Genomic DNA, 26,841 nt, shown 5'->3' on the forward strand with positions numbered 1-26,841 from the left:
TATCACTAAGAAATAATACATAAATTTGTTCAATTTCAATTATGTGTATTAATATATATACAAATGATATAGGTTCGTGAATCCGAAGCCAACCCTGCATTGTTCAATATCGTCATATGTATTTTTACTACAAAATACAGTACCGTGAGTTTCATTACTCCCTTTTTAAATGCCTTTGCAATATATATTTTTGGGACTGAGAATACATGCGCTTTTTAAATGTTTTACGAAATAGACACAAGTAATCGAAACTACATTATATGGTTGAATGATCGAAGCCGGATATGCCCCTTTTGCTTGGTAGCCTAAGAATTAGTAAACGAGTCTACTAATTGACGCGAATCCTAAGGATAGATCTATTGGGCCTAACAAACCCCATCCGTTGTAGCGGATGCTTTAGTACTTCGATGTTTTTTTTATCATGTCCGATGGATGTCCCGGAATGATGGGGATATTCTTATATGCATCTTGTTAATGTCGGTTACCAGGTGTTCAATCCATATGAATGATTTTTGTCTCTATGCATGGGACGTATATTTATGAGAAATGAAAATGAAAATCTTGTGGTCTATTAAAATGATGGAAATGAATGTTTATGATAAACTAATGAACTCACCAACCTTTTGGTTGACACTTGAAAGCATGTTTATTCTCAAGTTTGAACGAAATCTTCTGCTGTACATTTGCTCATTTAGAGATATTACTTGGAGTCATTCATGACATATTTCAAAAGGCGTTGCATTCGAGTCATTGAGTTTAACAAGATTACTATTAAGTCATTTATAGTTTGGATATATTATGAAAGGGTATGCATGCCTGTCAACTTTCGATGTAATGAAAGTTTGTCTTTTAAAACGAATGCAATGTTTGTAAAATGTATCATATAGAGGTCAAATAACTCGCAATATATGTTATTGTATTCGTTCTTATAGATTAGGACGGGTCTTTACACCTTTTCGTAATGAGCATGGACATTGGGCTAGACGCCTTGCTGATGGACGTGTCGTGCTGATCCTGCCTGGCAGATATCGACTTATGACCACCGGACGGGCACATCCACCCTCAGATGATTCGAGCGATTCATCATCTGGTGACTCCAGCGACGAGGATTCAGACGAGGATTCCGAGGAGGACTCTGAGGGGACCCTGAGGAGGAGCCCGTGCAGCCACCCTCTACCCCGCTGAATAAGCGGTATCGTTTCAATGGTACTGTTATTCCTGGGGTTAATGGAGGTAGACCGTTCATGGACGCACGTGGATAGATGGTTAGGGTTATCGCCCGTAAGCGAGTTGTGCCATACCCTGCTGATCCATTCGTGCGTAAGGTTTCCCGTTATGAACCATCTACTTCTGGTACTGCACCATCTGCACCACCGACGCCACCAGCACCACCAGTATCATCTGCACCGCCTGCCCCACCAGCATCCCCCGTCGTCGAGGAACTGACGAGGGAAGTGCATATCCTCCGTGCTTGGGTAACTGAGCTCGAGGAACAGATGACCCACCTGATGGACATCAGTTACCCACCATCACCATAGGACTATTGTATTAGATTTTGCTATGTAACCCTGTTAGTAGTTTCATGTTTTACTCATGTATTGTACGAACCTTATGCGGATGTATGCAACTTTCTTATTAATGAATAGAACTTAATGTTGTTTAAATTTTGTACGGTGTTCTATTTACGCTACTGTATGATGATCTTGTGGTATCTGTATCTGGTTGCATTACTTAAAAATTGTGTGTTGTGTTGATTCCTTACTGGGTGCCTTATGCTATAATATTATTATTATTTATTAAATGCTAGATTTTGACTTAAGTCAAAATTTTGTTTAGAAGATCAATGGCAAATGGAAGAGTTCCAAGGGAAATGCCCACAGCAGTACAGATTGAGAAAATGATAACTGCTCGAGTAGCCGCAGCAATGGCGAATGTCAACCCCCAAGCTCCACGGGCTAACAAGAACATTCAGAACGGGTGCACCTATAAGGAATTTCAGAGCTACAAGCCCCACAATTTTAGTGGTACTGAGGGGCTGATTGGATTAACGAGATGGTTTGAAAAGTTAGAAGCTGTTTTTCGCGTGAGTAACTGTTCCGAAGCAAACAAAACTAAGTACGCCTCCTGCACGATGTCGGACGACGCTTTAACCTGGTGGAACACACTTGCTCAGGCTAAGAGAATTGACGAGGCTTATGCTACACCATGGGAGGAGTTTAAAAGTGCTATGATCGAGGAGTACTTCCCCAGAATCGAAATTCAGAAGATGGAAGCGGAGTTTTGGGAACTGGAAGTTGTAGGGACTGATCTTGATAGCTATAATTGAAGGTACCTGGAATTAGCTCCGATGTGCCCCATGATGGTTACCCCTGAATTTAAGTTAATGGAACGATACTTGTGGGGACTTCCCAAGACCATTAAGGGAAATGTTACCTCTTCGAAACCAGCAGATGTCCCGGAAGCTATGCGCATGGTGCACACCCTGCTGAATCAGATCATCCGCAAGGAACCCGAGAAAGAGAAATCAGAATCAGGAGCTAGTAATGAGAAACGTAAGTGGGACAACAACAAAGGAAGAGTCTTTGATCAAAACCCAGCAAAGAGGCATGAGAGTCTCAAGGGAAACAACGACTGGAGGAATCCCAACCCGAACCCTAGCTCGAACCCTAACTACAAGGGCAGTCTTCCGCAGTTTAAGAGGTGCTACAAGCATCATACCGAGTACTGCAACGTGGTCTGTGAAAAGTGTAAGAGGACTGGGCACATTGGCAAAGACTGCAAGATCACCACCCCAGCTGTGATGACAAACCCTACTGGACTAAGGAAGTGCTATGAGTGTGGACAACAGGGCTACTTCAGAAATAAATGTCCCAACAAGAGAAAGGACAGCGGGCCAGCGCATCGAAGAGCTTTCAACGTAAATGCAAGGGATGCCCGTGAGAACCCCGACTTGGTTACAGGTATATTCACTATCAACAATCTATTAGCTTCTGTCCTGTTTGATACTTGTGCCAATAGGAGTTACGTATGTAGACACTTTTTCTCTAAGATAGATTGGTCGTTAGTACATTTGGAGGAGAGTATGCTTGTTGAGGTAGCCAATGGAAAACTTGAGAAAGTTGACCAAATTGGCCGATGAGGTATAATAAACTTAGCTGGTATAGATTTTGAGATTGAACTGATACGCATTAAGTTGGGAAGCTTTGATGTGATAGTTGGTATGGACTGGTTGTCCAAAGTAAGAGCAGAAGTTATCTGTGGCGAGAAGATTCTTCGTGTATCTCGCGAAGACGGTGTGCCGTTAATTGTTTACGGGGAGAGATGTAGCCCAAATTTGAACCTCATTAATTGCATGAAGGCACAAAAGATTACGAAAAAGGGGCGTTTTACTGTTTTAGCGCATGTGAAGAAGTTAGAAACTGAGGAGAAAAGCGTGGATGATGTACGAATTGTGAACAAATTTACCGACGACTTTTCGGAAGAATTGCCTGGATTACTGCCACCGAGAGCAGTGGAATTTCAGATCGATTTAGTGCCAGGAGCTGCACCTGTAGCTCGCGCACCTTATCGACTCGTACCTTTCGAAATGCAAGAGTTGCAGAGTCAACTACAAGAACTGCTAGACCGTGGATTTATCCAACCAAGTTTTTCACCTTGGGGTGCTCCTGTTTTATTTGTGAAGAAGAAGGACAGATCTTTCCGCATGTGCATTGACTACCGCGAACTCAACAAATTGACGATAAAGAATCGGTATCCCCTTCCCAGAATTGACGATCTTTTAGACCAGCTGCAAGGATCAAGCGTTTACTCTAAGATCGATTTTCGATCCGGTTATCACCAGTTGAGGGTGAAAGAGAGCGATGTGATGAAGACTGCATTCAAAAATCGTTATGGTCACTATGAGTTTCTGGTGATGCCATTCGGTTTAACCAACGCACCTGCCGTGTTCATGGATCTCATGAATCGCGTATGCAAACCATACCTGGACAAGTTCGTTATCATTTTTATAGATGATATCCTCATCTACTCCAAAAGTGAAGCAGAACATGAGCAACATCTTCGACTAGTGTTGGAACTCTTGAGACAAGAGCAACTTTATGCCAAATTTTCCAAGTGTGAGTTTTGGTTGAAGGAAGTCCAATTTCTGGGTCATATTGTAAGCGACCAGGGTATCAAAGTTGATCCCGCAAAGATCGAAGCTATCAGCAAGTGTGAGACCCCCACTACTCCTACTAACATTCGCCAATTTTTAGGCCTCGCCGGTTACTACCGAAGATTTATTGAAGGTTTCTCTCTGATTGCGCGTACTTTGACCGCGCTGACTCACAAAGGGAAGAAGTTCGTTTGGGAAACCGAACAAGAATCAGCATTTCAAACCTTGAAGCAGAAGTTGACCACCATACCTATCATATCCCTTCCCGAAGGCAATGACGATTTTGTCGTATATTGCGATGCTTCAAGAAATGGTTTTTGTTGCGTATTGATGCAAAGAATTAAGGTCATTGCTTACGCCTCTCATCAACTGAAGATTCACGAGCGAAATTACACAACGCATGATCTCGAGCTTGGAGCCATTGTCTTCGCATTAAAGCTGTGGAGACAATATCTTTATGGAACAAAGAGCACTATTTTCACCGATCACAAAAACCTCCAACACATCTTTGACCAGAAGCAGCTGAATATGAGACAGCGTTGTTGGATAGAGACATTGAACGACTATGATGTGAACTCCGTTATCATCCTGGCAAGGCAAATGTCGTAGCTGACGCCTTGAGCCAAAAGGAGAGGACGGTACCTCTTCGTGTTCGGGCCCTAAACATCACCAATCATTCGAACCTCAATAGCCAGATCCGAGTAGCCCAAGATGAGGCTCTCAAGGAGGAGAATATTTCTCAAGAATGTTTAAACATTCTCGTTTCTCGATTTGAGGTCAAGGAGACTGGACTCCAGTACTTTGCCGGAAGGATTTGGGTGCCTAGTTATGGGGATTTACGAAGCGTCATTCTAGACGAAGCCCACAAGTAAAGATATTCGATTCATCCAAGAGCCGGTAAGATGTACCACGATCTCAAGGAACAGTATTGGTGGCCAAATCTTAAGAAGGATGTTGCAACTTATGTTGGGAAGTGTTTAACTTGTTCGAAGGTTAAGGCCGAACATTAAAAGCCATCTGGGTTACTTCAGCAACCGGAAATCCCGCAATGGAAGTGGGAAAGGATAACGATGGACTTCATTACGAAGCTACCAAAGACGACGGGCGGGTACGATACTATTTGGGTTATTATTGACCGTCTTACCAAATCTACTCACTTTCTAGCCATGAAGGAAACTGATACAATGGAAAAACTCGCCCAGCTATACATAAAGGAGATTGTATCTCATCATGGTGTACCCTTATCGATTATCTCAGATCGCGATACCCGTTTCGCTTCCAGATTTTGGCGTTCTTTGCAAGAAGCCTTGGGGACTCGTCTCGACATGAGCACTGCTGATCACCCGCAGACCGACGGACAAAACGAACGCACGATTCAGACTTTGGAAGACATGTTGCGTGCTTATGTTATTGATTTCGGAAAGTCTTGGGAAAGGCATTTGCCGATAGCCGAATTCTCTTACAACAACAGTTATCATTTGAGTATTAATGCCGCACTCTTCGAAACGTTGTATAGCCGCAAATGTCGTTCTCCTATCTGTTGGGCCGAAGTAGGCGAAAAGCAAATTACCGGAGCCGAGTTAGTCCATGAAACAACCGAGAAGATTGTCCAAATACAAGCGAGGCTCAAGACGGCCCGCGATCGTCAAAAGAGTTATGTTGACCTCAAACGAAAATACTTCGAATTTAACGTGGGTGACCGTGTAATGTTGAAGGTCGCACCTTGGAAAGGTGTAATCCGATTCAGAAAGCGTGGAAAGTTAAACCCGCGATACATTGGTCCTTTTGAAATCTTGGAGCGTTTCGGACTCGTTGCTTACCGTTTGGACCTTCCGACTCAATTAAGCTCCGTTCATCCTACCTTCCACGTATCAAATTTGAAGAAGTGTCTTGCTGAACCGGAACTTGTCATACCACTGGAGGAGCTTACAATTGATGAAAAACTCCACTTCGTGGAAGAACCTGTTGAAATCATGGACCGTGAAGTTAAAACTTTGAAGCACAATAAGATTCCAATTGTCCAAGTTCGTTGGAATGCCAAACGAGGACCTGATTTTACCTGGGAACGAGAGGATCAAATGATGCAGAAGTATCCTCACCTTTTCCCGAATCCACCATCTAGCTCAGCTTAAAATTTCAGGACGAAATTTTCTTTAACAGGTGGGTAATGTAACGACCCGACTTTTTTTGACTTTTATTTATATTTATTTCTTTCACAAAACTGCGTATTTGTGCGTACTGAGTTAGATTATATTCTGGGATCATTAATTATGTTAATTACAATCGTTAATACCTTACAACGTGTTTTTAAGTACTAGGTTACTTAACATGATCCTTGCTTTGCTTTTACGACCGTTAGTGTCACTTATTGATTAAAACGAGCTACGAACTTGGTACACGATAAACTTTTGCCATGATTGAGATATTATGGCTACGTAAATGTAATTGTTACTTACTAATAATAATTACTTAGTTTTATGGTCCCTTATTGTGATGATCGCTCCAAATCCATATGGACGAACACGTCATTCATCGATTTCATTGCGAGGTATTTGACCTCTATATGATACGTTTTGTAAATATTGCATTCTTTTGAAAAGACACACCATAAATGAATATTTAAATCAAAGGTTTTCGACATCTGATGATTTCTACATATAGACAATCACCGTAATATAATAGTTTACAATAGTACTTCCGTTGACAATGCAGTCAAAATAAGATACATGGTGATGATTTGGTGAATGCAATGTTTCCTTGAAAAATATGCCATGTAAGACTCCATGCACATAGCTTGTCTAACATATAAGCAAACAGCAGAAGATTTCTAGGGAACCTGAGAATAAACATGCTAACAAGTGTCAACACAAAGGTTGGTGAGTTCATAGTTTTAATGTTGCGCTAATCTGTATATAAAGGTGGATCACAAGATTTTAGTTGTTCAATCCAGAAACGTTTATCAAAATATTCTACAAAATTGAGCACCCTGGTAACTAAACTTAACGTATATATAATTTGTACCCTTTGTATAATCATCTTAATAATACACGCAAACCAACGTGTACGTTTCTCAAATAGCATACGTCCGTTAAAAGGCTAGTGCTCTAGCTCAGACAGGGATATCAAGCCCTATGGATCCATATACTACTACTCGCGCCCACTAGTTCTTATAACTGGCAGTTACTAGTTACTAAAGCTAAGGAATTTTCGGTTCAAACTCGGTGTAGAATTTAGTATGTACTTGTATCCATTGCGTTTAAAATAAAGTGCATGTATTCTCAGCCCAAAAATATAGATTGCAAAAGCAATTAAAAAGGGAGCAAATGAAACTCACCTTAGCAGCACATAAGGTCATTCATCAAAAAGTGACCGTAACTCGGAATGCAAGATTAACAGTAGATCTCAACCTAGAGAACATATGTTGGTCAATACATGTCTAATAAACTAGGTTGGGTTATAGTGTATCACAATCCTAATGCTCGAGATCGACATACAAAAGTTATCAAAAGTCATTTCAAAAAGTCAATTTTGACAATTGTTCAACAAAACGAGACGTGCCTTATATAAGGATTCATTTACTTGGCTAGTAGTATTTTATCAATCTCATAAACAGGTTGTTTAAATATTAATTGCAGATTCAAAAGCAATTCCAATTAACATCAATTATAATTCAGTTGACGATATCTTTTGATTCGTTCATCGAAATTACGCGATTTCTAAATGAAAAGTTATTGATTTTTTGCCAGCTTTCCGAAAACATGTATATCATATATCTTTTACCAGTAATATATGTATTTAATTTGTGATTCATTATAAACTGTTTAATGACAAAATTTAGCATACAAGCATGTATAAATATATACTCAAGCACTAGACATGTATACACTATTAATATATAAAAGATAAGATATGAATGCTCACGTATCAATATTGAGATTCAATATTGCAGGAAAGTACGTAGACGTAACAGAGGTGATAAACACTAGGTTTGATTTGCAAACAATACCCATGAATATTACCCATAACCTCCATAGCTATAACCCATAATTTTCTTAGCTTTATCCCGCTCGAAAACCCATTTCAAAAGTGACCCGCTCATGGCTTCGTCGTAATATTTTATGTATATTCTAATAATAATAATAATAAGATTAATAATAATAATATTAATCCTAATAATATTAATAATAATAATCTTTATTAATAATAATATAAATAATAAAATAATTAATAATAATTACGGAGTAATATAGTAATACAGATAGATAGATGAATGATATGTAACTGAGCCAGAATTCGAGCTTTTATAGATGTGGCCTGGACAGGGCTGCCATGCGATCGCATGGCCTCCAAGACCATTTCCCATGCGATCGTATGGGATGGATTTCCAGCTCACAATGATTTTTGTCCCGTTGTTTGTCGACATATTATTTAATTTATATTTATAATATATAATTTATATAATTAATAATATATTATATTAAATTCACGTGCATAGTTGACTTGTAATTTTTGTTCCGATAAGTCGTACGTCATCACGTGACTTATGTCCCGGTTTCGATTTTTCGAATGTCCCTTCGTACGCTGAGAAAACTTGTATTTTTCATTTCGTAACTCGTACCTTTGTCAAAATATAGTCTTAAATTATCAATAAACTATATCACTAGAATTGTAACTTATACACTTGAGTGTTTTGGTCATTTACTTCGATAAATCATCATCTCGTAGTATATACATATACATTTTCATTTTGAAATAGTGTTTTAATGTAGCAAAGTTACTGTAGCAAAGGTTTTTTTACTGTAGCAAATAGTGATTTTCGAAAATACTGTAGCTTTTCGGGTACTGTAGCAGTTCGAAAATACTGTAGCAAATTAGTGTTTTACTGGTTCATCTTAAACGTTTTAGTTAACTTATCTAAATATCAATCGAATCAATAATCGAATGTTACTATCGTTTACTAAATAACTTGAAATCATGTATATATATATATATATATATATATATATATATATATATATATATATATATATATATATATATATATATATATATATATATGCACATTAAGTTATGTATATATTGTTCGTGAATCTTCGAGAACAACCGAAAGGTATTTGAATATATGAAAATAGATCAAAAATTTTGAGATTCAGTTTTACAGACTTTGTTTATCGTGTCGAAAATGTTACTCATACAAAGATTAAGTTTAAATTTTGTCAGAAATTTCCGGGTCATCACAGTACCTACCCGTTAAAGAAATTTCGTCCCGAAATTTGAGTGAGGTTGTCATGACTAACAATAAAAATGTTTTCATGCCGTATATGTGTTGATAAATAGAGTTTTATCACCGTTGAATAATATGGATAAAACAATCCGATTATTCGAAGCGTATGAGAGAAGTTATCGTAAAAGAGTGAAATGAAGAATAGAGATTCGTCTTAACTCTTGACGTATTAACGATTGATTTCCGTAATTTAAGGAATAGAAAATCTTCATAATCTAAATAAGATTTGATTCTTCGGAATTTAAGAAAATTAAGATTTCTTTTGATTAAATGCGTAATTTACCACGATTGCTATGTTTGATATTTCGCTATAAATTAACCTCTTCCGTTTCATTATTTTCATCACTCTTACATCTTCTTCCTCATTTCCTATTTTCAAAAGATTGTAAAAATGCTTCATCCAGTTCTGATTCTTGATATACTCCTAACTTTCATATCTGTCATTCTTCTTTTTCATCTACCACCAGAGGAAGTTATTTTATTCTACCATTACCTTGGGGTTATAGTGTTTTTCATTCTCCCGTGTCTTTATATTGCTATATGCATTGATATACACGGTTTGTAATTTCTGGGTTGTTATCGGGCTTATATTCTCCTTTATATTTCAGAGCTCCATGCTTTTGATTTCTCTTCCCGACCTTAAGTCAAGCGGATAATGGTCCAGAATTTGTAGGTATGAAGTTTCGGATGAACATAATTAATGTTCTGAAAAGGTAATCATAATGGCATGATCTTGATTTGTCAAATTACCAGAATATCCGGAAAAGACCGAATCATCAAGAAAAATATTTTCTTGATATGTTTAGAGGTTAAATAGAATGAAAGAGTTATGTAACATGGTTCATGATGAGGGTGTGATCTGTGAACCTTTATCAAGTTCCATTAGAAACTCAGCATGATTTACTGTAATATACTCACGTTGATCAAGTGTCATTATATTATACTAACTCATGCTTCAGCTCCCAACACCACTTCAAAAATATTCATATTTTGAACTCGAAGGTTTCAGAATTTAGAAACTAAAATAGTTTCTTTTATGATGTTACACAGATATCGCAAGGAGAAAATGGATTTCCGATGAGAATGATTATGGAATTATCTCCAAAAATATGGAGGATATTTATAATGAAAGATATGATGATATCTTAGGATTTCTAATATCAGAGGATGATGAAGAATATTGTCCGCAAGGGTTTAGATTTGGAAGCAAGGTATTCGTTAATGGCTGCAGCAGATACTGAATAATTTGGATTCTTTGAAGGCAGGTTTAGTCTTTGTGATTTATCCACAGCCTCCTTCATACTTTGCTCAATCCATTTTCCAGTTCCAAACCTTCTCTTTTTCTGAGCTTTGCCAACACACTATTCTTTATCATCAAACTTTTGCTTGTTAAGGTCGTTTACAGTTTTTGCTGCTTCATCAGCATTTTTCCAATTTCGGAGAACTAGTTTCGTAGTTTGGGATGTTTTTCAGAAACTTCACATTCGGAGTATGTAAGTATAGAAGATAGACATTATATGTATATATATAACTGTTGGCGTAGAATTGCTGCAAAATTCGAAATACTGATTGCTAATTCCCGGTAGTTGGTATGACAATTATTATTACAAGATGTGGATGAGTACATGATAGGGTTTCAATGAGTACACGGATTTTTCGAAAGGTCAAGGATTAATAAAGTTGTTGGTAAATTTACTGCTAATGTGGTGGAACATGAAAGGTTCCCCAGTAACAAGAACGTATATGTCAAGGTTATAATAAGGCTAATCTGAAAAGTTGAAGTTGGCTAGTTGGAAGTGTGATAAAACTGGATACTTTGAAAAGGATTGTAAGATTATTTTTGGTAATAACAATGCTAAAGGATCTTTCACAGTTTTGAAATCAAAGTATAGCGTTGAAAGATGTAGAGATCTAAGAATGATGTCACTGGTTCAGAGTTATGACTTGAATTCCGACCCGTCAATATCAGAATATGTAATTGAATTTGTATGAAAACGATTGTATATCGTTGTGAGCATTGTTAATAATTTTTGAATCAAAGTTGAAGAATGTATAGCGTAACATATTAATTGCGAACTTATATATTTCCCGGGTATTACCTACCCGTTAATGATTTCACAATTAATACTTTGTACAAAAGAATTTTCATTACAGTCTTTATGAAAATATATGTATGTATATTTCTTCAGATGTAATACAGATTTAATGAGTTAATATCATATTAAGCTCATTTGATTTTCGGCTTGACTTAGAAATGATTAATCTCTAAAACATTAAAGATTACATAATCTTTGCGGAGTTTTTTTCACTAATGAAATCAACAGTTCATTATTTATTCTTATTGATATTCCTCGGTGAAGGATGTTGGTGCTCGTGGAATTTTTGTGAACCTTACAAGGCACAGATGATGTTTTCTGGAAAGTTTCGAGTATATCGAAATTGAAAATGTAAAATCAATTATGTAATTGATTAATACACTTGGTTTATTATGAAATAGAATTCATTGGGTTGAAACAGAGATTGTAGTTAACAATGGTTAAGTTGTTAAGGAAGGATGTACATCATTGCATAATAGTAATATGAACTAACCGAGTAGTACCTACCACTTAAGATTCACACATAATAGCTTAGTACGAAAAGATTTATTTTGATTTCAAAATTCATATATATTAAATATACATAAAATTTCTTCAGGGGAAATGAGTTAATACTTCATCGGTTATTGTTACTGGTATTTCTTGGTAACTACGATGCGTATGACGTTGATGCTCGTGGAACAGATTGTGAAGTTGAGGTTTGCGATGCGGATGTTGTTGGTGGTGGTAATGGTACTATTGGTGTTGTTGTCAGTGGTACTGTTGATGCCGGTGATGCTGCTGGTGCTTGTAACCTTTGCACCATATTCTCCAAAGCCACTACCCGAGCGCAAAGCTCGTTGACTTCTTCTACTACACCGGGATGATTGGCGGTTCGGACGAGCGGATGAATAAGATCCAGAATTTGAGAGAGTATACTATCATGACGAGATATTCTGGAGATGAGAGAGAAAATGGTATTACGAACAGGTTCGCCGGTAAGTGCTTCAGGTTCTTCGCCAAGAGGGCAATGTGGTGGATGGAAGGGACACCTTCTTCTTGTCTCCAATAATTAAGTAGGCTACGAACCCATCCTCAGTTCATCCAGAATAGGTGATGGCTGATTGGTTGATCCATTCCGGTTACACTGTCTTCGGAATTCAGGTGAATATCCATATCAGAATAGCTGTCAGAGTTTAAGGAATTTGAACTAGATACGGGATCCATCTTGTATAATTAGGGAGATGATTTTTTTTATATGAATTAGATTATAGAATTTAGTTTGGTATTCTTCAATACATAATTTACATATGTATATATAATACCAAATTCCATAAATCACGGAGAAATTTTCGGAAGATGTCAGGAAAAGTTTATAGTAACAGATACGCTAAGATATGAATTTTGTCTATACACTATTCATGCAATCAATGCAGTAAAACGTGTCTAGACTAGGAATGATAAGCAGGTAATTTCTGACAAGAAATGATAAGCAAAACTTTTGACATGCAGACACAGTCGAAGTCCAGACTTACTAATCCATCCTAACAACTATCAGTTAGACACACTTATGCAAGACCTGGTTCACTAGGACCAACGCTCTGATACCAACTGTGACGATCGCTCCAAATCCATATGGACGAACACGTCATTCATCGATTTCATTGCGAGGTATTTGACCTCTATATGATACGTTTTGTAAATATTGCATTCTTTTGAAAAGGCACACCATAAATGAATATTTAAATCAAAGGTTTTCGACATCTGATGATTTCTACATATAGACAATCACCGTAATATAATAGTTTACAATAGTACTTCCGTTGACAATGCAGTCAAAATAAGATACATGGTGATGATTTGGTGAATGCAACGTTTCCTTGAAAAATATGCCATGTAAGACTCCATGCACATAGCTTGTCTAACATATAAGCAAACAGCGGAAGACTTCTAGGGAACCTGAGAATAAACATGCTAACAAGTGTCAACACAAAGGTTGGTGAGTTCATAGTTTTAATGTTGTGCATAATCTGTATATAAAGGTGGATCACAAGATTTCAGTTGTTCAATCCAGAAACGTTTATCAAAATATTCTACGAAATTGAGCACCCTGGTAACTAAACTTAACGTATATATAATTTGTACCCTTTGTATAATCATCTTAATAATACACGCAAACCAACGTGCACGTTTCTCAAATAGCATACGTCCGTTAAAAGGCTAGTGCTCTAGCTCAGACGGGGATATCAAGCCCTATGGATCCATATACTACTACTCGCGCCTACCAGTTCTTATAACTGGCAGTTACTAGTTACCAAAGCTAAGGGATTTTCGGTTCAAACTCGGTGTAGAATTTAGTATGTACTTGTATCCATTGCGTTTAAAATAAAGTGCATGTATTCTCAGCCCAAAAATATAGATTGCAAAAGCAATTAAAAAGGGAGCAAATGAAACACACCTTAGCAGCACATAAGGTCATTCATCAAAAAGTGACTGTAACTCGGAATGCAAGATTAACAGTAGATCTCAACCTAGAGAATATATGTTGGTCAATACATGTCTAATAAACTAGGTTGGGTTATAGTGTATCACAATCCTAATGCTCGAGATCGACATACAAAAGTTATCAAAAGTCATTTCAAAAAGTCAATTTTGACAATTGTTCAACAAAACGAGACGTGCCTTATATAAGGATTCATTTACTTGGCTAGTAGTATTTTATCAATCTCATAAACAGGTTGTTTAAATATTAATTGCAGATTCAAAAGCAATTCCAATTAACGTCAATTATAATTCAGTTGACCATATCATTTGATTCGTTCATCGAAATTACGCGATTTCTAAATGAAAAGTTATTGATTTTTCGCCAGCTTTCCGAAAACATGTATATCATATACCTTTTACCAGCAATATATGTATTTAATTCGTGATTCATTATAAACTGTTTAACGACGAAATTTAGCATACAAGCATGTATAAATATATACTCGAGCACTAGACATGTATACACTATTAATATATAAAAGATAAGATATGAATGCTCACGTATCAATATTGAGATTCAATATTGCAGGAAAGTACGTAGACGTAACAGAGGTGATAAACATTAGGTTTGATTTGCAAACAATACCCATGAATATTACTGTAATGACCCAAAAAATTTTGACTTATTTAAGCCAATTCTCTATACGATTTATTATTTTGACACGTTAAACAAAGTCTGTTAGATTGAGTCTCAAAAATTTTAGAACTGTTCATATATAAAATTACCTTTGACTACTCTCGACGATTCATGAACAATTATATGTATGTATATATATATATATATATATATATATATATATATATATATATATATATATATATATATATATATATATATATATTATAAGATGTACAAGTAAAAATGACTTTCCTACAGTAAAACACTATTTGCTACAGAAAAAATGACTTTGCTACAGTAAAATACTATTTACTACAGTAAAACACTATTTGCTACAGTGAAACTGTATTTTGCTACAGTGCTACAGTGAAACGCCTTTGCTACATTAACACTATTTGCTAAAGTACACTATTTGATGTCGACGAACTAGCAAACAAAATCGGAAAAGGCGTCCATGCGATCGCATGGCAAAAACACTGAAAACTCATGCGATCGCATGAGCTACAGTAAATGGAAAAGTACTATAAAAAGGCCAGTTTGTTCGAAGATATACTTCACAACATATTTTCTTATGTAATTTAAATTTAAATTTATAATTATAATTATAATTTTAATTTAAGTTAATAATAATAAAGTATATTCGAGGGTGTTTTAATTCGGGTTTCAAACCGCTTTAAGCTAAGGAAATATTGGATATTGTTTGGGGTATTGTTCTTGAATCCAAGGCCAACCATACAGTCGTCTACCGTCATTACGTCTACGCATTTGCCTACAATATTGAGTCTCAATATTGAACTGTGAGTTATAGTCTCCCTTTTTAAATACTTTAAATATTTTTGGGCTGAGAATACATGCAATTTATTTTAAACGCGATAAGACACAAGCACATACTAAATTCTACACTGAGTTAAACCGAAAATCCCTTAGCTTTGGTAACTAGTAGCTGCCAGTACATAGGATATGGACTGGTGGGCGCGAATAATTGTATATGGATCCATAGGGCTTGACATCCCCGTCCGAGCTAGAGCGCTAGCCTTTTAACGGACGTATGTTATTTGAGTTTAAGACACGTTGGTTTGCGTGTATTAAAACGAATGGGGTAATTATCACTATAGCGTTAAGTTTAGTTACCAGGGTGCTCTGTTTCGTAGAATCTATTGATAAACTTTTGATGAAATCTTGTAGTCTATCTTTTTATATGTTTATGACTCGAGCAATTAAACCTATAACTCACCAACATTCGTGTTGACTTTTTAGCATGTTTTATTCTCAGGTCCTTAGAATGCTTCCGCTGTGATGTGCTTGTTGCCTGCATGGAGTCTGTCATGCTTTGTACAAAGTTTATTGCATTCAAAATAAAACTGCCTTGTGTAATAAATAATTAGACTGTGATGTCAACCTGTAAATTAAAGACTTATGTATTTCGGGGTTTTGCTTATACCTAAGCACTCGCCCACATGTTTATAACTTTCTATGTTTAGAAAGTCACTTATTTTAATGAATGCAATATTTTATCAAAACGTATCATATAGAGGTCAAAACCTCACTGTGGAATCAATGATTAACGTGCCGCGTCAATAGCGATTTTGACGGGTCGTTACAGTTGGTATCAGAGCTTGAGGTCATAGGGAACCAGAAATTACATTAGTGTGTTTAACTGGTAATTGTTAGGATGCATTAGGGCATGTTCCTCTCTGGGTCGGTCTGGTCTAATCGAAGTCAACTGACTCACATGGAATAAGGGGTGAGTTTTCACAACCCTTCGCGGGTTGGTAAGAAGTCAGTCTTGTTTGGTAAGACGGAATTTTAAGAAAACTGGTCGTTATTCCCCTTTCGGTCTAGTTAATAGCTCTAGGCACCAATGATATAATAGCAATGAAAATCCAGCATAATAAGCGTAGATATCTTAAAAGGCCTCCATCTTTCTTAGGGGTCAACAGACTTGAATAAAGACCCTCACTCAGGCATTATCAACCTCTTAGGAGCCTTTCTAACTCCCCAAATAGTAGACAAAGATTACTCGACCGTAACGAAGGTCATAGCACAAGGAAGTCCCCCTTTCTCCCATCATGATGAAGATCTTTCTTTCTTTTTTTCTGGATAAGCGCAGCCCTTTGAGTTGAATAAGCGAGGCTTTCCCGATAGAAAGATTTGCATGTGACAGAGATCCCAATTCCGTTGCCGGGTTTGCAAGAAGTAGCGGATGATCCGGTGTCGATGTCTCTGCCAAAATGGGCTGTCTAATTTGTACATTCTCGCTACGATTTGGCCCTGGTAATTGTTAGGATGCATTAGTGAGTCTGGACTATGACCATATCTGTTTTTACTGATTTTTGCTTATTATTTGATCAAAAACATTATATGTGATATATTTATATGCTAACGTAATTTTTGTTTCAATTATGTGATAGATGACTTCTTCTAATCCTATCATTTTGTACGACTCGGAATCGGACACTGAATCTATTCTATCCACAACTGAAAAGGGCGTTCCAATACCTATTAAAGACGAAATTGTGTTAGCCGGGGAATCTCAACTCCCGGTAAACCCAAAGGAGGTTCCAGCTCCACCCAGCTTTAGTTTTCCGGAGCCACAGTATCGTTGGCATGGACCCATGATCCCTGGAGTAAACGAGGATCGTCCATTTCTAAACAAATATGGACATTGGTCCAGATATACCACCGACGGGCGGGTTGTGCCGATTACGCCTGGAAGATTTCGGTTCATGACCACCGGTACATATTCTCGCAGTTCGTCATCATATTCTCCTACGCATGACTCAGACAGTTCGTCATCAGACGAAATCAGTAAGGAGGAGGATTTCGCTAATGAAATAAAAGAGGTCACTAAGAAGAAATTCCAACTTGCTATAGATAATAAAAACAACCACAATAATAAAAATTCCTTAATTATTAAAAAGGAACATGACCATTCGATCCGTAACTACCCTTATTGTATTAAACCCACTGAGGCAACGGGTACCTCAAAACCCCAACCAAAAATAAAACACTCTGCCAGAATGTCTGTCGGACCATGTGCACACAAATAATTGGCAGAGAGAACCAAATGGGAAGAAGTTTCTGATAGTTCTGAATAAACGACCTCGCAACCATAAATCTTCCATGCGCTATTTTATTGCTTATGTGTGCTACTCTATCTTGTTATGTAAAATAAGCATATGTAAAATATCAGTATTGTATGGTATTGTATTATTTTGGTTTATTAATAATAAATGCATGGAATGATTATTTGTATTATTACTACTTCTTATTATTATTATTACATAATAATGTAGTAACTCGCTATAATTTTTCATAGTGGAATATTATTAGGATTTTAGAAGTTAATTCCTTGTACTAGCTATTATGTATAAACTTAACGGGTAGGTAATACCCTAGAAATAATTATAAAATGCAAATAAGAAGAAAAGGCTTTTATAATAATTGGTTCATATTATTAATATGCTACGATTAACTATTGACAACTCATTTTACCTGTAATATTCTATATGATTAAACTATCTCTGTTGTGTTTATTGAAGAAACATGTATCAAATGTCGGATGCTGAGTTCGAGGAACTAGTCGAGAAACGTGTGAATGAAAGAATTGCTGCAGCCGAGTCAGCAAAAGCAACAGCCGAAGCAGCAGCCAAAGCAGCAGCCGTAAACACAAACTCACGAAACGGATGCTCATACAAAACTTTTCAAGGATGCATACCACAGACATTTAGTGGAACCGAGGGACCAGTCGGTCTAACCCGATGGTTTGAAAAGATGGAGTCCGTTTTCAAAATCAGTAATTGTGCGAACGGAGACAAGTCAAAGTATGCTTCGTGCACGTTGCAAGACGGTGCACTTACTTCGTGGAACAATTATGCTAAAGCAGAAGGAATAGATACGGCATATGATATCTCTTGGGAAGAACTGAAAAAGATGCTAATCGAGGAGTACTGTCCTCGAAACGAGATCAGAAAAATGGAATCTGAGTTACGTAATCTGAAGGTTATCGGCGCGAATCTCAATAACTATGAAAATCGTTTCATGGAACTAGCCTTGTTGTGTCCCGAATTGGTGCCAAACGAGAAACGAAAGATAGAAATGTATATTGACGGTTTATCGATCAGTATCAAAGGAAATGTTACATCGTCCAAACCGAATACGATGCAGGAAGCCATGACAATGGCACACCAACTCATGGACCAGATCACAGAGAGTTCGATTAAGGCACCAATTACCGAAGTCAAGACAACTAAAGGAAAGAGGAAATGGGAAGACTATAAGGGCAAAAGTACTCACCTGAAGAAACAAGAAACTTTTAAAGGTAAACAAGATGGGGCAACTGCAAGTCCAAACTATAAGGGACCCCATCCGTTCTGCAAAAGATGTTACACACATCATGCAGGTTATTGCCAAGTGGTCTGTGATAAGTGCAACAAGAAAGGACATGTGGCGAAAGATTGTTATGCCACCGTTTCAGAAGTAAAGACAAAACCGACCGATGTCAAGAAATGTTTTAGGTGCGGGAAGTCTGGTCACTTTATAAATCAATGCCCTAATAAGGAGAAGAACAAAGAACCCGCACGTGGGAGGGCATTTAATGTTAGTGCCAGTAAAGCACGTGAGGATCCTAATCTTGTCACGGGTACGTTTATCGTTAATAATCAACTAGCTTCTATTATGTTTGATACGGGTGCTGATAGAAGTTATATGTGTAAAGACTTTAGTTCTAAACTAAAATGTGCATCATTACCTCTAGACGATAAATATACTATTGAATTAGCTAATAGTAAACTGATAAAAGCCGATAAAATTTTCCATGGTTGCGAAATGAATCTTGCTGGTGAAACCTTCAAAATCGATTTGATACCCGTAGAATTAGGAAGTTTTGACGTAATCGTTGGCATGGACTGGATGTCCAAAACAAGAGCGGAAGTTGTTTGTGCTGAGAAAGCAATCCGCATCCCTCGTAAGGATGAAACGTCATTAATGATTTATGGGGAGAAGAGCAACTCGAAGCTAAACCTTATCAGCTGTATGAAGGCCCAGAAACTTATAAGAAAAGGTTGTTATGCTATTCTCGCACACGTAAAGAAGATCGATACTGAAGAAAGAAGCATTGATGATATGCCGGTTGTAAGAGAATATCCTGGAGTATTTACAGAAGAATTACCGGGGCTACCTCCACACAGATGTGTAGAATTCCAGATTGATCTCGTACCAGGAGCCGCACCTGTAGCCCGATCTCCATATAGACTTGCACCTTCAGAAATGCAAGAATTACAAGACCAGTTGCAAGAATTATCGGACCGTGGATTTATTCGTCCCAGTTTTTCACCTTGGGGTGCTCCTATTCTGTTCGTCAAGAAGAAGGATGGATCTATGAGAATGTGCATAGATTACCGAGAATTAAACAAATTAACGATCAAGAATCGGTACCCATTATCGAGGATTGATGATTTGTTTGATCAATTGCAAGGATCAAGTGTTTATTCTAAGATTGATCTATGCTCCGGATATCATCAGCTGAGAGTGAAGGAAGAAGATGTTCCTAAAACAGCGTTCAGAACCCGTTATGGTCACTATGAGTTTCTAGTCATGGCTTTTGGATTGACTAATACTCCAGCAGTATTCATGGATCTAATGAATCGCATCTGTAAACCGTATTTAGACAAATTTGTCATTGTTTTTATCGACGACATATTGATTTACTCGAAGAACAAGGAAGAACATGAGCAACACTTAAGACTGGTACTAGAGATACTCAAGAAAGAAGAATTGTACGCAAAATTTTCGAAGTGTGATTTCTGGTTACAAGAAGTACAATTTTTGGGCCATGTTGTCAGTAAACATGGAATTAAAGTTGACCCCGCCAAGATCGAATCCATTAGTAAATGGGAAACACCGAAGACTCCAACACAAATCCGCCAATTCTTAGGTCTTGCTGGTTACTACCGAAGATTCATTCAAGATTTCTCTAGAATCGCCAAACCCTTAACTGCATTAACTCAAAAGGGAAAGAAGTATGATTGGTCCACGGAACAGGAATCCTCATTCCAGTTATTAAAGAAGAAGTTAACGTCTGCACCCATTTTGTCATTACCGGAAGGAAATGATGATTTTGTGATCTATTGTGATGCTTCGCGCCTAGGTTTAGGATGTGTATTAATGCAACGCACAAAATTCATCGCATACGCCTCACGACAACTAAAAATTCATGAAAAGAACTATACGACGCACGATTTGAAACTTGGAGCAGTAGTTTTTGCACTCAAAATATGGAGACACTATCTATATGGCACCAAGTGTACAGTGTACACCGACCATAAGAGTCTTCAGCATATTTTTGATCAAAAGCAACTCAATATGAGGCAACGTCGCTGGGTAGAGTTGTTAAACGATTACGATTGTGAAATCCGTTACCACCCCGGAAAGGCTAATGTTGTAGCCGATGCCCTAAGTCGGAAGAAAGAGTAAAACCTCTTAGGGTCCGAGCTTTGAATATTACAATTCGTACCGATGTCACAAAGCAAATTCAAGCAGCATAGTTAGAAGCTTTAAAAGAAGAAAACGAAAAAGGTGAAATGAGCAAAGGATTAGAAAAACAACTTGAAGTAAAAGCCGATGGAACCCTGTATTTTGGTGGTAGGATATGGGTACCAAAACATGGTAACCTAAGGCAACTAGTACTGGATAAAGCACACAAAACGAGGTACTCAATTCATCCAGGAAACGGGAAAATGTACCACGATCTCAAGAAGTTCTATTGGTGGCCTAATATGAAGACAGAAATTGCTACTTATGTAAGCAAATGTTTGAAGGTGTGCAAAGGTTAAAGCTGAGCACCAAAAGCCATCAGGATTACTGCAACAACCGGAAATTCCGCAGTGGAAATGGGAAAGAATAACCATGGATTTTATTACGAAATTGCCAAGGACTGCAAGTAGTCATGATACTATTTGGGTGTTAGTTGATCGTCTAACTAAATCAGCTCACTTTCTACCAATAAAGGAGACAGACAGTATGGAGAAATTAGCATGCCTATATTTGAAGGAAGTAGTTTCCAGGCATGGTGTACCTATCTCCATCATATCTGATCGCGACACCCGATTCACATCACGTTTCTGGCAGTCATTACAAAAAGCATTGGGAACTCGATTAGATATCAGCACCGCTTATTACCCACAGACGGATGGTCAGAGTGAAAGAACAATACAAACATTGGAAGACATGTTATGGGCATGCGTGATTGACTTTGGAACCAGTTGGGATCGACACTTACCGTTGGCAGAGTTTTCATACAATAACAGCTATCATACGAGCATCAACGCAGCGCCATTTGAAGCACTTTACGGTAGAAAGTGCAGATCTCCTATCTGTTGGAGTGAAGTAGGAGAAAGACAACTTACTGGACCAGAAATTATTCATGAAACCACCGACAAGATCATTCAAATACAACAGCGATTGAAAACGGCCATGAGTCGCCAAAAGAGTTATGCTGATGTAAGAAGAAAACCGTTAGAATTTCAAGTGGGTGACAAAGTCATGTTGAAAGTGTCACCTTGGAAAGGCGTTGTACGATTCGATAAACGAGGAAAGCTAAGTCCTAGGTACGTAGGACCCTTTGAAATCACCGAAAGAATTGGAGCAGTTGCTTATCGATTAAAGCTACCGCAAGAACTTAATAGTGTTCACGACACATTTCACGTGTCAAATTTGAAGAAATGTTTAGCTGAAGAGGATGTCGTAATTCCTCTTGATGAAATACGAATCAATAATAAACTCCATTTTATCGAAGAACCTGTTGAAATCATGGACCGTGAGGTCAAACAATTAAAACAAAGCAAAATACCGATAGTTAGGGTTCGTTGGAACGCTAGACGAGGACCCGAGTTTACTTGGGAACGTGAAGATCAAATGAAGCAAAAGTATCCACATTTGTTCACTAATATCGCTCATAAAACAGGTACTACTCAAAATTTCGGGACGAAATTTTCTTTAACGGGGAGGTACTGTAATGACCCGGAAAATATCGACTTATTTAAACCAATTCTCTATACGATTTATTATTTTGACACGTTAAACAAAGTCTGTTAGATTGAGTCTCAAAAATTTTAGAACTGTTCATATATAAAATTACCTTTGACTACTCTCGACGATTCATGAATAATTATATGTATGTGTGTATATATATATATATATATATATATATATATATATTATAAGATGTACAAGTAAAAACGACTTTCCTACAGTAAAACACTATTTGCTACAGTAAAAATGACTTTGCTACAGTAAAACACTATTTGCTACAGTGAAACCATATTTTGCTACAGTGCTACAGTGAAAAGTGACCGTAACTCGGAATGCAAGATTAACAGTAGATCTCAACCTAGAGAACATATGTTGGTCAATACATGTCTAATAAACTAGGTTGGGTTATAGTGTATCACAATCCTAATGCTCGAGATCGACATACAAAAGTTATCAAAAGTCATTTCAAAAAGTCAATTTTGACAATTGTTCAACAAAACGAGACGTGCCTTATATAAGGATTCATTTACTTGGCTAGTAGTATTTTATCAATCTCATAAACAGGTTGTTTAAATATTAATTGCAGATTCAAAAGCAATTCCAATTAACGTCAATTATAATTCAGTTGACCATATCATTTGATTCGTTCATCGAAATTACGCGATTTCTAAATGAAAAGTTATTGATTTTTTGCCAGCTTTCCGAAAACATGTATATCATATACCTTTTACCAGTAATATATGTATTTAATTCGTGATTCATTATAAACTGTTTAACGACAAAATTTAGCATACAAGCATGTATAAATATATATTCGAGCACTAGACATGTATACACTATTAATATATAAAAGATAAGATATGAATGCTCACGTATCAATATTGAGATTCAATATTGCAGGAAAGTACGTAGACGTAACAGAGGTGATAAACATTAGGTTTGATTTGCAAACAATACCCATGAATATTACTGTAATGACCCAGAAAATTTCGACTTATTTAAACCAATTCTCTATACGATTTATTATTTTGACACGTTAAACAAAGTCTGTTAGATTGAGTCTCAAAAATTTTAGAACTGTTCATATATAAAATTACCTTTGACTACTCTCGACGATTCATTAACAATTATATGTATGTATATATATATATATATATATATATATATATATATATATATATATATATATATATATATATATATATATATATATTATAAGATGTACAAGTAAAAACGACTTTCTTACAGTAAAACACTATTTGCTACAGTAAAAATAACTTTGCTACAGTAAAATACTATTTGCTACAGTAAAACACTATTTGCTACAGTAAAACACTATTTGATGTCGACGAACTAGCAAACAAAATCGAAAAAGGAGTCCATGCGATCGCATGGCAAAAACACTGAAAATTCATGCGATCGCATGAGCTACAGTAAATGGAAAAGTACTATAAAAAGGCCAGTTTGTTCGACGATATACTTCACAACATATTTTCTTATGTAATTTAAATTTTAATTTATAATTATAATTATAATTTTAATTTAAGTTAATAATAATAAAGTATATTCGAGGGTGTTTTAATTCGGGTTTCAAACCGCTTTAAGCTAAGAAAATATTGGGTATTGTTTGGGGTATTGTTCTTGAATCCAAGGCCAACCATACAATCGTCTACCGTCATTACGTCTATGCAATTTGCCCACAATATTGAGTCTCAATATTGAACTGTGAGTTATAGTCTCCCTTTTTAAATACTTTAAATATTTTTGGGCTGAGAATACATGCAATTTATTTTAAACGCGATAAGACACAAGTACATACTAAATTCTACACTGAGTTAAACCAAAAATCCCTTAGCTTTGGTAACTAGTAGCTGCCAGTACATAGGATATGGACTGGTGGGCGCGAATAATTGTATATGGATCCATAGGGCTTGACATCCCCGTCCGAGCTAGAGCGCTAGCCTTTTAACGGACGTATGTTATTTGAGTTTAAGACACGTTGGTTTGCGTGTATTAAAACGAATGGGGTAATTATCACTATAGCGTTAAGTTTAGTTACCAGGGTGCTCTGTTACGTAGAATCTATTGATAAACTTTTGATGAAATCGTGTGGTCTATCTTTATATATGTTTATGACTCGAGCAATTAAACCTATAACTCACCAACATTCGTGTTGACTTTTTGGCATGTTTTATTCTCAGGTCCTTAGAATGCTTCCGCTGTGATGTGCTTGTTGCCTGCATGGAGTCTCTCATGCTTTGTACAAAGTTTATTGCATTCAAAATAAAACTGCGTTGTGTAATAAATAATTGGATTGTGATGTCAACCTGTAAATTAAAGACTTATGTATTTCAGGGTTTTGCTTATACCTAAGCACTCGCCCACATGTTTATAACTTTCTATGTTTAGAAAGTCACTTATTTTAATGAATGCAATATTTTATCAAAACGTATCATATAGAGGTCAAAACCTCACTATGGAATCAATGATTAACGTGCCGCGTCAATAGCGATTTTGACGGGTCGTTACAATTATCCATAACCTCCATAGCTATAACCCATAATTTCCTTAGCTTTATCCCGCTCGAAAACCCATTTCAAAAGTGACCCGCTCATGGCTTCGTCGTAATATTTTATGTATATTCTAATAATAATAATAAGATTAATAATAATAATATTAATCCTAATAATATTAATAATAATAATAATCTTTATTAATAATAATATAAATAATAAAATAATTAATAATAATTACGGAGTAATATAGTAATACAGATAGATAGATGAATGATATGTAACTGAGCCAGAATTCGAGCTTTTATAGATGTGGCCTGGACAGGGCTACCATGCGATCGCATGGCCTCCAAGACCATTTCCCATGCGATCGCATGGGATGGATTTCCAGCTCACAATGATTTTTGTTCCGTTGTTTGTCGACATATTATTTAATTTATATTTATAATATATAATTTATATAATTAATTATATATTATATTAAATTCACGTGCATAGTTGACTTGTAATTTTTGTTCCGATAAGTCGTACGTCATCACGCGACTTATGTCCCGGTTCCGATTTTTCGAATGTCCCTTCGTACGCTGAGAAAACTTGTATTTTTCATTTCGTAACTCGTACATTTGTCAAAATATAGTCTTAAATTATCAATAAACTATATCACTAGAATTGTAACTTATACACTTGAGTGTTTTGGTCATTTACTTCGATAAATCATCGTCTCGTAGTATATACATATACATTTTTATTTTGAAATAGTGTTTTACTGTAGCAAAGTACTGTAGCAAAGGTTTTTTACTGTAGCAAATAGTGATTTTCGAAAACGCTGTAGCTTTTCGGGTACTGTAGCAATTCGAAAATACTGTAGCAAATTAGTGTTTTACTGGTTCATCTTAAACGTTTTAGTTAACTTATCTAAATATCAATCGAATCAATAATCGAATGTTACTATCGTTTACTAAATAACTTGAAATCATGTATATATATATATGCACATTAAGTTATATATATATATATATATATTGTTCGTGAATCTTCGAGAATAACCGAAAGGTATTTGAATATATGAAAATAGATCAAAAATTTTGAGATTCAGTTTTACAGACTTTGTTTATCGTGTCGAAAATGTTACTCATACAAAGATTAAGTTTAAATTTTGTCAGAAATTTTCGGGTCATCACACTTATTTATGCTTAAGTGTTTACTTGGGCTTACTAGTTACCTTATTGGGCTTAACACCTTAGTGGACTTCTATGGCCCAACCTACTCAACTTAAGTGGGCTAGTAATGGGTTAATTAGCCCATGTAATCCTAATTAAGCCCATGAGATTAATAATATAAGTAGTGTGCATGCATAGGAACAAAGGCTTGCATAGTGTCTCAAACCACCCAACATATCACTATCACCATATACCACCACCATGAGCCACACTACAAAATGCCAAATGGTCCCTTCCCCCCACCCCTTGTGACCGTCGGCCACCCCTCCCCCCATCACCATCATTTTATTTTTTTTTCTTTTCCTTTCTTTGATAAATACTTACACTTCATTCATTTTTTCATTTCATTCAAACTCACACACTTCTCTCTACTTTCTCACTCTAAAAACTCTCTCAAATATT

The sequence above is a fragment of the Rutidosis leptorrhynchoides genome, chromosome 1, assembly GCF_046630445.1.
Source record: "Rutidosis leptorrhynchoides isolate AG116_Rl617_1_P2 chromosome 1, CSIRO_AGI_Rlap_v1, whole genome shotgun sequence".
NCBI lineage: Eukaryota > Viridiplantae > Streptophyta > Magnoliopsida > Asterales > Asteraceae > Rutidosis > Rutidosis leptorrhynchoides.